The sequence below is a fragment of the Ovis aries genome, chromosome 3 (genome assembly GCF_016772045.2).
Source record: "Ovis aries strain OAR_USU_Benz2616 breed Rambouillet chromosome 3, ARS-UI_Ramb_v3.0, whole genome shotgun sequence".
Classification (NCBI taxonomy): domain Eukaryota; kingdom Metazoa; phylum Chordata; class Mammalia; order Artiodactyla; family Bovidae; genus Ovis; species Ovis aries.
The window spans coordinates 38,363,283-38,375,867 of NC_056056.1; the positions used below are offsets into that span (position 1 = coordinate 38,363,283).

Consider the following 12,585-nt stretch of genomic DNA (forward strand, 5'->3'; position numbering starts at 1 on the left):
GGCTGAATACCATAGAGTTTTAGCACTGGGGAGGCAGGTTGCTGCTGCTGCTAAGTCGCTTCAGTTGTGTCCAACTCTGTGCGACCCCATAGACGGCAGCCCACCAGGCTCCCCTGTCCCTGGGATTCTCTAGGCAAGAACACTGGAGTGGGTTGCCATCTCCTTCTCCAATGCATGAAAGTGAAAAGTGAAAGTGAAAAGTGAAAGTGAAGTCGCTCAGTCGTGTCTGACTCTTCACGACCCCATGGACTACAGCCCACCAGGCTACTCTGTCCATGGCATTTTCCAGGTCAGAGTACTGGAGTGGGTTGCCATTGTGTAGTTCTGGCCAAATGGGACAGCCTCCACAGAGTACTGGGTCTGTAGGCAGAGTTTGCAGCAACAAGGACTAAGTACTCTTGCAGGGAAAATCCCATTTGGCCACTAGGGTTTTTTAACTGTTCAGGATCAGAGTGGGGCCAATGCTTATCTTCTGTGAAAGGCTGAGGGGAAACTTTAACGATTTCTTGGCTGAAATACTAAGAGTTATTGGACTCTTTAGCCTTCTATTCCTGTGGGGTTTGGAATGTATTTTTTCCCTCTGCAGTGACAGCAAATAATGCCCTAAAGCCCACAGTTTGAAAGGGTCTGGAAATACTCAGATTATTGTTTATAAAGATGTTTTTGGATTTTCAGTGGCTCAGGATTTCTTTGACATTGTTAGTACATTACTCAAACATTTAGGAAAGAAGCCTCCTAGTAGATGCAAACGAGCAAGCAACTAAAATTTTCACACTTCTTTTGCTTTTTTCTGGATTAATTTACACCACCACCGTGGCTGTAAAACCAGATATGAACAGCTCAGAAAATGATTGCTTACTCAGCCATTTCACCACAGGAACCTACTAAGCACAGCTCTGTGATCCCCAGCAGAAGAGGCTGTGTGGCTCAGAGCTTCAAGTGCATTGCACCCATGACAGTACTTTCTAAATTGTTCATAATTGCTTTTGCCACATAAAGATGAGAAACTACTGTGTGACATAGCCAACATAAACAAAGATAGAAGACAGTCAACAGGCTGGGAGAAATTTTGGGGATGTAGGTGATAGTGGATTAATTTCTATAATATATAAAGGGTTTCTAAAAATCAATCACAATAAGACAACAGACTCTATAGACAATGGGCAAAGAATACAAGTAGACAAGTCACAGCAGGGCAAACTAAGTTTCGTTTAAAGAAGTGCTTAGTCTTGAGCACAGTGTTCTCTGGATGAGAATGTTCCTTGCATTGGTAAATATCCATGAGTAGGACTGTGAAATGCTGTGTGGCTATGAAAACATAACAATAGCTTCTGTATCAGTGAAAAAAGCAAGTATACCCCACAGAACTGTGAAAAGAGGGGTGGGTGAAAGTACAGGTCCTGAGTTTTCTGGGGACAGTTGCAACTTTGTTTTCATTTTAAATTTGTCACAAAATGTGACTTTTATACCTGTGTGAGGCTTGAATGTAAATAAATTCATATCCACCCCCCTAAAAAAGAAAAAAGCAAGTACAGAGCAATATGACCAGAATGTTCCTATTTATGTATTTAGTTTTTAAAAGACCTACTTACTTATCTTGCTTTGGGGCTGTGGTGGGTCTGTTTGCTGCACACAGGCTTTCTCTGGTTGCAGCGAGCAGGGCCACTCTTCATTGCAGTGCATGGACTTCTCATGGTGGTGGCTTCTTTTGTGGCACACGGGCTCTAGGCATGCAGGCTTAGTAGTTGCAGCGTACAGGCTCAACAGCTGTAGCTCTTAGGCTTAGTTGCTCCACAGTATGTGGGATCATCCCAAACCAGGGTTTGAACCAGTATCCCTTGCATTGCAAAGTGGATTCTTAACCATGGGGCTGCCAGGGAAGACCCCTACTTATTTATTATTTTTAATGTTCTCACTTATTTGATTTGGACTGTATTCATCTTGTCTTAAATTTTATTAGAGGATTCCTTTAGGTTAAACAATACTTAAGGCTGTGGGTTTTTTTTTAATGTATTTATTTATTTTTGGCTTTGCTGAATCTTCATTGCTGCACATGGGCTATTCTTCGTTGAGGGACATGGGCTTCTCATCGCGATGGCTTCTCTTGTTGTTGTTCAGTTGCTCAGTTGTGTTCGACTCTATGTGACCCCATGGACTGCAGCAGGCCAGGCTTTCCTGTCCTTCACCATCTCCTGGAGCTTGTTCAAACTCATGTCCATTGAGTTGGTGATGCCATCAAACCATCTCATCCTCTGTCATCCCCTTCTCCTGTCCTCCAATCTTTCCCAGCATCAAGGTCTTTTCTAATGAGTCGGCTCTTTGCATCAGGTGGCCAAAGTACTGGAGCTTCAGTTTCAGCATTAGTCCTTCCAGTGAATATTCAGGGTTGATTTCCTTTCAGTTCAGTTCAGTTCAGCCTCTCAGTCATGTCCGACTCTTTGCGACCGCATGAATCACAGCACACCAGGCCTCCCTGTCCATCACCAACTCCTAGAGTTTACTCGAACTCATGTCCATCAAGTCGGTGATGCCAACCACCCATCTCATCCTCTGTCGTCCCCTTCTCCTGCCCCCAGTCCCTCCAAACATCAGAGTCTTTTCCAGTGAGTCAACTCTTCACATCAGGTGGCCAAAGTATTGGAGTTTCAGCTTTAGCATCAGTTCTTCCAGTGGACGCCCAGGACTGATCTCCTTTAGAATGGACTGGTTGGATCTCCTTGCAGTTCAAGGGACTTTCAAGAGTCTTCTCCAACACCACAGTTCAAAAGCATCAGTTCCTTGGCACTCAGCTTTCTTTATGGTCCAACTGTCACATCCATACATGACTACTGGAAAAACCGTAGCTGTCACTAGATGGACCTTTGTTGGCAAAGTAATGTCTCTGCGTTTTAATATGCAGTCTAGGTTTGTCATAGCTTTTCTTCCAAGGAGCAAGCGTCTTTTTAATTTCATGGCTGCAGTCAACCATCTGCAGTGATTTTGGAGCCCATGGCGGGGAAAAAAGCATTAGTTGCTGGGAATTTGCAGAAATTGTGGGAGGGTATTGGATAGGGGGGTCCAGGCAGCTTTTATAAGGACATGGACAGGGTGGTTGCAGCTGACATATGATTGCTGTAGTGCTGTGTAACTTGTAGAATGTTTGACAGTGACCCACCCGCCCCCGACACCCCCCAAAATCTTTTCTATGGAGGTCTATTGGTTGCATGCTCCAGAAACTATCTTGATACTCCCCTTGCTGCCCAGCGGAAGCCATTTTCAATTCAGACTCCAAAAGGGAAGCAAAACTTCCCAACAAAGGGCTTGTCATTCCCTTTCTTTCATGTAATTTACACAGACCCTGAGGACAGTTAACAAAGCCAAAGAGAGCTGTGGCCTTTGCAGCCCTGCCAGCACTGAGTAGGGAGTGAAGGGAGGAGAAGGAGAAGTCTTTCACGAGGTGTGAGACTTGAAGACTTCTCTGAGCAAGTGCATCAACGAATATTAAGACTCCATTCAGTGCCCTAAAGATGCCAAGGTCTCCATGTAGCTGGATTGGGAACAGGGCAGATCCAGTCAGTGCCACACTAAATAAGCACTCTTGCTCGTTCCTCAGGAAGAAAGACCCAGTTGATGGAAGAACCTGTTGTTTCTTCTTAACATCCACTTAATTAGAAACTTTGAGGACAGTAGAGATCATGGGCTTTGACTGCCCAGCGTCATTTTCCCTTCTTAGATAAGAGCACCTTGATTTTCCTTTGAGGGATCACCTCCTTCCTATTCTCAGATCAGTTATGGTGGAGTTGAGTCCATTCTTTGGCTCTAGGTGGAGGACACCTGACTGTGCCAGTCAGAGAAGGGCATGGTCTCAAATTCAGGCCAGCTGGGACTCTGGATTTTCATTGAAACTGTTAAATGAATTCTCATTTATTTTCCAACTGGGTTGCTAAACCTCTAGAATGTATGTAATCCTGAGGTTGTTGGTGACCATCTTGGTACCTCAGGGGGAATTCTGAAGACAACACAAGTGAAAGCTGAGCTGCAAGATCTAGGAATGGAGACTAACGACATTTTTGGAGCACCAGAGATCTAAACGTGCCTGAAGCTAGTCTAAGTCTGGATATCTCATTTACATGGGTCTAGGCTTCCCCCCACCCCCTTTTTTCCATTTTGAAAGTTTGATTTGGATTTTTGACACCTGCAGCCGATTGAGTCTTAATTCGTGTCATGAATTATGTGTAGTTCTCATTGTAAAGTGTGGTTTGGCTTTTCGTAACATGACCTTTTGTCTTACAGTGCTGAATTTTTAGTTTGCTATGTGAATCAAGTGAGACCATAAGGAAACTAGCATTATCTTCTCTATATGGAAAAAAAAAACGTGAAGGAAGGAGGGAATGGGAAGGAAGATGGGATGCTGAATTTAAAGAACCCTGAAGTCCCTAGGTACCTAGGAACCCTCAGACCCTACCTGATCTTTCTGTTCTAAATGCCCCAGCTGTTCTGTGCTCTTCCCGTGTAATACATCGTCATAGTTAGTAATGATATGCTCATGCAGTATTTTGATTAATGTCTCTGTCTCCCTCATTGACCTGGCAGTTCTATGAGAGCAATGATGTTGCTAAATGTTATATCCCCAACAACTAGTCCAGCATGTGGCATTCAGCAAATGTTTATGGAATGAATTGACATGAATAGTTATACAGATTGGATTGATCCTCCTTGATTATTGGGGTTAGGATTGTGGCAGAATTGGCAGAAGCAGGGGAAGCGGTTCCCATCCCCTTTGTATTTCCTACACTACCCACACCACCAACATACAGCGAATGTTTGTCTTAAATGAGATAGTTAATTTCAATTTGACTGGGAAATCGTTTATCAAACCTTCAGTGCTTATGTTGTTATTAGAGCATTTTATTGAGGAATTAGTGTGGTGGTTGACTTAATCTGTGGAAAGCCTTGCAGAGGAGTGGGTCAGATCTGTGTGATTAACAAGCAGTCTTGCTTGCTCCTTTGTCTTTATGAAATCATCTGTTTAACTGGGATAGTCCACCCTCACTCAGGCTTGCCCAGAAATGTGTTGGAGACTGTAAGAAGGCCCAGGCAGTCAATGAGGGAGAGGTTGGGGATGTTGGAGACTTGACTGTCTTAACCAGAAACAAAAGCAGTAAAAGGTGGCCCTGGGAGGAGGGGACGGGTATCCTGAAGCCCACTCCTTCCCCGCTCCCCTCTGGACCGGGCCCACCCCCTCTTCGCCACACAAAGCCTCCCCCTCCCAGCCGAGGCTGTGGTTCCCTTCCCCCAGCCTGCTTTCCCTGAGATGAGGCGAGTGTTTCCCAAGGCCCATGTGACTTACACTGGCAAGTGACGACTACAGACGGTTTACCAGTCAGTAAAACTGCCAAAGGCTTTTGTGCTGTAATAATCCTTTTCCTGTTTAAAACTCGGGGGATTTTCTACTGTTGCCAGTACTTTTTCAAGTCAGCAATTACAGTGTGGATTATGTAATGGCTAGGTATTAAAAATAGAAAAGACCAGAGTTTGCATCTATTTTAACCAAATGAAAACAGCAGAGGGAGGGGAAAGGAGCAGAGGGAGAGACCAGAGGAGGAGGGGGACAGAATTACATAGGAGAAGCAGTGAGATCGCATCACGTGACCAGACAGCCCAGCCCACAGTCCACTCTGCCCTTCTGTCCTGCACTTCTATTCTAGGCCTTCTCCAGGGAGCGGACCCTGCAGAGAATTCTGAGGACTCAAGACCCTCCTGGGTATTCATCAGCTGAGCCTTGGGGTGTTTGCCTGCCTCTGACAAGGAAAGTGACCAAGATTGGGAGGGATTGAATTTGGTGTTCTCTTCCAACCGTGCCCCCTTCTCTCCCTACCCACTCACCCGCCGCCCCCAAGTCCAGGACTCCTGTGTCTTGATTTCCAAGGTCTTAGAGCTCTGCTTGTTTCTCTTGTTGCAGTGTTAGCATCACGGGATGGTTTATGGAGGAGTCTTTAGCATCCCAGGTCTCTTATCAGTCCTTTGCCAAAGCCACCCCAAATAAATATATGATGTAATTGAAACCCCTGTATTCACTATGAAAAATGGCTTCAGACCCTCCAGCCCTCCTGCTTCCCCACCCCAACTCCTCTTCCCACACTGGATTGCTACCTCTAAACCCTTCAGGTGGTGCTTAGGAATTCAGAGGCTACCACTGATTTGTTCTTACGTGACTTCTCCTTGCTAATCCCCTACCCCTACCCTGAATCAGGAAATCTTTTTGTTTTCCAAGAGACCTACTGGTACCATTAAGTACCTCTAATGGTGAAATTTTAGGTGCCAGGTGGGTCTGGAGCAAGGAGGATATTTTTGGAAGGAGGACTACTAAGAGTCTGACAGATCACATCAAAATACACCAGGCTTTCTACTATGTCACCGTTTATACAGAGGAACCCACAGAGGGAGGTTTTGAGTTAATCACTTATACATAGTCTTTGAGCCTACATAGAGCCTATCCTGAAAGTATCCTACCTTGTAGGTCTTGGGTGGCAGGAAGTGATGGGTACTTTGAAGAAGCAGCTCACTGTTTCCAAAGAGTGAACCCAGATGTGTTTGGTGGGGTTAGGGAGAGAGACCTAAAAGTTTGGATTGTCAATAGAATCAGTTGCAGGCATTATTAGAAAGTTACTTCCTCGTCATTACTTCTGTCCACTTTTGCACCTGCCTCATCACATTTCATTCTCAGAGCCTTCATCTGCACTGGGGGTGGAAGAGAGTGTCAGCAACTCACAATAACACTGGTCCCAGCTCCATCCAGCTCCACCCAGCCCTGCCCAAAGTAGAGGGAGTGCAGGGAAAGGAAGAGGGATCTAATTTGTGAATTTCAGGCATCATTTCACTAGATAGGAAGGGGAGCCTGGGGACCTTCCTTAGGGCCTTTCAAATCATAATACCAACCTGCACTGGAAATGTCCATGGGGTGGCACGTCTCTTGTTGGTTTTTAGGTCTTTGATTCTGGATTCCTGTTCACATTCTCACCAGAGGCTGACTTTGGTAAAGACTGCCAAATATGATATGGTCCAGATTTTAATTGTTCCAACCCACTGTGTCCAGTAATGCACTTGAACATGCCTGATCAAGTTCCTGGCCTTGGGTGTGGTCAGGGTCAGTGCTGCATCAGTCGTCTGTTATCTGGACAGGCTGGTCACTCCAGACCAGGCAGTCAGCAGAAGCTGGAGGTCACAGTGAGGATCTGCCTTCCATATCCCATCCCACTCCTGAGATTTTAGCAAGGTAAGGAGTCCACTGACGCACCTGCCTTAGGGGCTGCCAGGGGCTCGAGTCAGTCCCGGACTAAATCATTAGCAGGGTTCACAAAGGAGCCCTTTCTGCCTAAACTCAACTCTGTGCTGTGGCCTTCTTCCCGTTCCCACCCTCATGGATAAGACCATAAGGATACATGGTAACTTGGCCACAGCACCTGCCCCATCACACTTCATTCTTAGAGCCTTCATCTTCACTGGGGGTGGAAGAGAGTGTCAGCAACAGAATAACTGGTCCCAGCTAGTTGGGTATACTGGTCATTCCTATCCTTTTTCTGAAAGGGGTCACCTTTCTTCTCATTAAGATATCCAAGGTATTTTCACCCCTCCACACACAAATACACACAGACACGTGTGCGCAAACAGAGGGGGTGTTTCTGGTGTCTGTTGCTTAAGATAGTACTAGTAGTCATAAGCTGGTATGGACTGGGTAACACTTCAGTTCAATTCAGTCACTCAGTCATGTCCGACTCTTTGTGACCCCATGGACTGCAGCACGCCAGGCTTCCCTGTCCATCACCAACTCCTGGAGCTTGCTCAAACTCATTTCCATTGAGTTGGTGATGCCATCCGACTATCTCATCCTTTGTTGTCCCCTTCTCCTGCCTTCTTCAGTCTTTCCCAGCATCAGGGTCTTTTCCAGTGAATCAGTTGTTTGCATCAGGTGGTCAAAGTATTGGAGCTTCAGCTTCAGCATTAGTCCTTCCAGTAAATATTCAGGACTGATTTCCTTTAGGATTGACTGGTTTGATCTCCTTGCTATCCAAGTGACTCTCAAGAGTCTTCTCCAACACCACAGTTCAGAAGCATCAATTCTTCAGTGCTCAGCTTTCTTTATGGTCCAACTCTCGTATCCATACATGATTACTGGAGAAACCATAGTTTTTGATTATATGGACCTTTGTTGGCAAAGTAATGTCTCTACTTTTTAATATGCTGCCTAGGTTTGTCATAGCTTTTCTTCCAAGGAGCAAGTATCTTTTATGGCTGCAGTCACAAGGCAGGGGGAGCGTTTAAATAGATTTAATCTTTATTTATCTGGCTGCATCGACAAATTTGAGACACAATAGTGCTTCTGTTGGAGAAGGCAGTGGCACCCCACTCAAGTACTCTTGCCTGGAAAATCCCATGGACAGAGGAGCCTGGTAGGCTGCAGTCCATGGGGTCGCTAGGAGTCGGACACGACTGAGTGACTTCACTTTCACTTTTCACTTTCATGCATTGGAGAAGGAAATGGCAGCCTACTCCAGTGTTCTTGCCTGGAGAATCCCAGGGATGGGGGAGCCTGGTGGGCTGCCGTCTATGGGGTTGCACAGAGTCGGACACGACTGAAGCGACTTAGCAGCAGCAGCAGCAGCAGCAGTGCTTCTGTAACATGGGACATTCATACGGGCCACAGAGCAAGGTGTAAATGGTAGATCTCTTGCAGTAACTCCAAGACTGGGGTCAGAGCTCAACAACTATCTCCCTTTGCCGCACATAGTACCACACCCCTCAGACCTCTTCTTGGTCTGATTCTGACGTCAGATTCAGAAATAAGTTTGGGAAATGAGCCAAGACAGGCTGAGGGTTGGGCCTCAGGACTCCACCTATTTGTCATAGCTCCTCTGGCTGGAAGTACCAGGAGGCAGGAGTGAGGAGAGGTGGTGAAGCACCTGATATGACTGCAGCCACACCTGAGCTCCTCTGTCACCCAGCAGAGCATGGGGGTGGGGGGAGGGAGAAAGAAGGGGAGGAAGGAGAGAGGGAGGAGGGACGGGAGGGAAGGGGACAGAGTGAGGGGCTTAGAGCCAGGGCCTTGGAGCTGGGCAGGGCCAGATTGACAGGGATGTCTCTGTTTCCACCAGGAACTGAGACTCCGTTTCCTTCTGGGACTGAGATTCAACTGTTGGGGGTGCTAGTCTTGGGAAAGTCAGCAGGGGGTGTGCTGGCAGCCAGCTTTGGCCTTGGGATAATCTGAGTCCAGGCTGACCAGGGTTGCTAAACACAGAGCCGTGCCAGCCCCTCCTCTGTACCCTCTTTCCTTCCAACCAGACAGACAGGCCTAGGCTCCAAAAACTGTTTTGTCACAAAAGGAAAGATGAGGAACAACTCACTAGCACTTCCTGCCTTGAGGGGTTTGCATTTTAGTTTTTTTTTTTTTGGTAAAGTTTTTATTTAACTATCTGGCTGCACTGGGTCTTAGTTGTGGCATGTGGGATCAAGTTCCCTGACCAGGGATCAAACCCAGGGCCCCTGCATTGGGAGCATGGAGTCTCAGCCACTGGACCACCAGGGAAGTCCCAGGGGTTTGCATTTTAAAAGGACACTTTGAGAGTATTATTACTATTAGTATCACTAAAAATGTTAACTTCTCCTCTAGTCAGTTTTGGTCATTAAAAATTTTTTATAAAAAGTAAAAAACCCTTAAAATTATTAGCATAAAATTTACAGTCTTTTTTCCATATATACTGTATTTAATCTTCCTTTCTTCATTCCCATAATTTTTTTTTTTTTTTTTGGCCATGATGTGCCCTGTATGGGATCTTAGTTTCTTACCCAGGGATGGATCTCACACCCCCTGCAGTGGAAGCATGAAATCATAACCACTGGACTGCCAGGGAAGTCCCTCATGCCTTTTGTATATGATTAGTTTTGTTAGAGGGCCATTTTCTAATAACCAGCTTTTGTGTTATCTCTTATTTTTTTGTCTTCTATTTCATTGTTTTACTTTTTAATCAGTTTTAAACTAGTTTTGTAGTTGAAAAATAATACAAAGGATCATTTTCATCTTATTAAAAAGACCAGCTACCCAAAAGAATGGACAAAAGATTAAAAAAAGAGAATCTTATGTGACTTAAAAGACCTTACTTACAGGTAAAATAATGGATCTTAATGGTGGGCCTCTGGGATTGAGTGGGGGTGGGAGGCATCTTAGAGTCGGGTGCCCCGTGGAGGGAAACCTGGGTTGCACCCTGGAGGCTGCTGCCCCCACCTGTGATTTAGTTACTGCTATTAGTCAAGGCACAGACCTCTGCTTCCTCCCTGGTAAATCGTGACTAATAAAAAATGGCCCCACCTGTCTTAATCATTCGCTACATCAATTCAGTTTCTGAGTGTGAGGGAGATAAAGCACCTGAACTTGCCCTCTTCGCTCTGCTCCCGTCTGTCTGCTACCGCAGGCAGCAGGGAGGGGCGAACCCTGCCTCGCCTGGAGGACTGCCTCACCAAGCTCTGGTGTGTAGCCTTAAAGGAACATTATATTGAAGGGAAGGAAAGTATCTTACTCTCCCTTTAGCTTTTGCCTGCTCCCTTATCTCTTCTTCAGCTAGGTTTTGTTATTGACTTTATTTTTAAGTGTTTTATAATTCTTTTTCTGTGGAGAAGTGAGTGGGAGGGGTAGGTGTGCTGGAAACAAGTCCAAAGAACTGGGAGTCAGGAACTAGGTGGTCTGTATCTACAGTTCTCAAATGTTTTGGTCTTGGGACCCTTTTTATGCTCTTTAAAATTATTGAGGACTTTAAATACTTTTGTTTATGTGGATTGTAGCTATAGATATTTACCATAGTACAAATATGAAAAAAACTTCTAAAAACAGAGGCTTTAAAATTAGTTGTTTATTATTTTAAAATAACAGTAACAAATCTTTTACATGTTAGCATACTTCTTACAAAAAGAACAGTTGTATTGTTTTATAGTTTTGCAAATATCTTTTTTTTTCCCCCTAGGCTGCTCCATGTAGCATGTGGGATCTTAGTTTCTAGACCAGGGATCGAACCCACACCCCCTTCATTGGAAGCATGGATCACTGGACCATCAAGGAAGTCCCAGCAAATCTGTTTAACGAATAGCCTAATAGAAGACAGCTGGATTCTCGTGCCTGCTTTTGTATTCAGTGATATATTGCTTTCCTTGAAGTAGATGAATGAAATTGAACTTCATACAGATTTGTATTTGGAAAAAGTAAAAGTATTTTAAGAGCCTTTTCAGATAATTGTGGATATCTTTTTATTCAAAGTCATAATATTTTGATAAAGACATTTATTTACACAGCAGTAAAAATTATATATTATACATCGTGTGTGTGTGGGCTCAGTCACTAACTCATGTCCGATTCTTTTGTGGACCCCTGGACTGTAGTCTGCCAGGTTCCTCCGCCCATGTAATTTTCCAGGCAAGAATACTGGAGTGGGTTGCCATTTCCTACTCCTTGGATATCTTTTTTGATATGTCACCAGAATTGGACAGGTGGCATATTCTGAAAGGTTAGTTGCAGTGTGAGATCTGAAGCCGTATCAGTGAATTTCTCATACTCAGTTATGTTAAGGCTTCCTTGTGGCTCTGCTGCTGCTGCTGCTAAGTCGCTTCAGTCGTGTCCGACTCTGTGCAACCCCATAGATGGCAGCCCACCAGGCTCCCCCGTCCCTGGGATTCTCCAGGCAAGAACACTGGAGTGGGTTGCCACTTCCTTCTCCAATGCATGAAAGTGAAAAGTGAAAGTGAAGTTGCTCAGTCGTGTCCGACTCTTCGAGACCCCATGGACTGCAGCCCACCAGGCTCCTCTGTCCATGGGATTTTCCAGGCAAGAGTACTGGAGTAGGGTGCCATTGCCTTCTCCGGCTCATCAGTAAAGAATCCGCCTGCAGTGCAGGAGACCTGAGTTCGATCCCTGGGTCAGGAGGATGCCCTGGAGAAGGAAATGACAATCCACTCCAGTGTTTTTGCCTGGAAAATCTCATGGACAGAGGAGCCTGGCAGGCTATAGTTCATAGGGTTGCAAAGAGTCAGACACTTCTTTGTGACTAAAAAGCAGCTATATTAAAGTCTGTTGGTCTGTCTTGTTCGTTGAATGGGTCTTTTACTCATGCCTGATTTTCTAACATGGTGCATTGGTGGTCATTGGAAAATAATGGCTCAGTGATTTATGCAAATCTTCCAAATGTAGACACATTTCAGTTCGTAATACCACATTTGTTATTATTACCACTAATTTCATCACCAAGTCTAGATACTGGGAAGCTGTCAAGCTCATTTTGTCAACAGTTTTCACTTGACAGCTCGAATTTTATCGGCAAAAAATACTAGCGGTTTCTTGATTTGGCAAGCTCACTTCATTCATTTTTGAGAACACGTCTTCTAGTACCCGTCGGGATTATCAAAGTTTGTCAATTGTTCTTTCTAATAAAAATGATGTTCCCCCCAAAAGCAGGTAGTTTAGCTCTCCATGCAAACAATGACATAAACACATTCAGTACTTTAGCACAAGTGATTTGTGCATAGACTTATAACAAGATGTATACTCAAGGGTCATGTTTTAATAAG

At 44.9% G+C, this 12,585-nt stretch overlaps 1 long non-coding RNA gene across 9 annotated transcripts in view; it reads left to right on the forward strand.

Moving 5' to 3' along the window:
* Positions 1-11,337, forward strand: part of LOC105610458 (uncharacterized) — a 60,706-nt gene extending 49,369 nt beyond the window's left edge. For all 9 annotated transcript variants that reach the window (XR_003588681.3, XR_001037476.5, XR_009599803.1 and 6 more), the window contains one exon: positions 10,992-11,337. This is a non-coding gene — a long non-coding RNA (uncharacterized LOC105610458). The remainder of the gene's footprint in view (positions 1-10,991) is intronic.
* Positions 11,338-12,585: the final 1,248 nt, after the last annotated feature.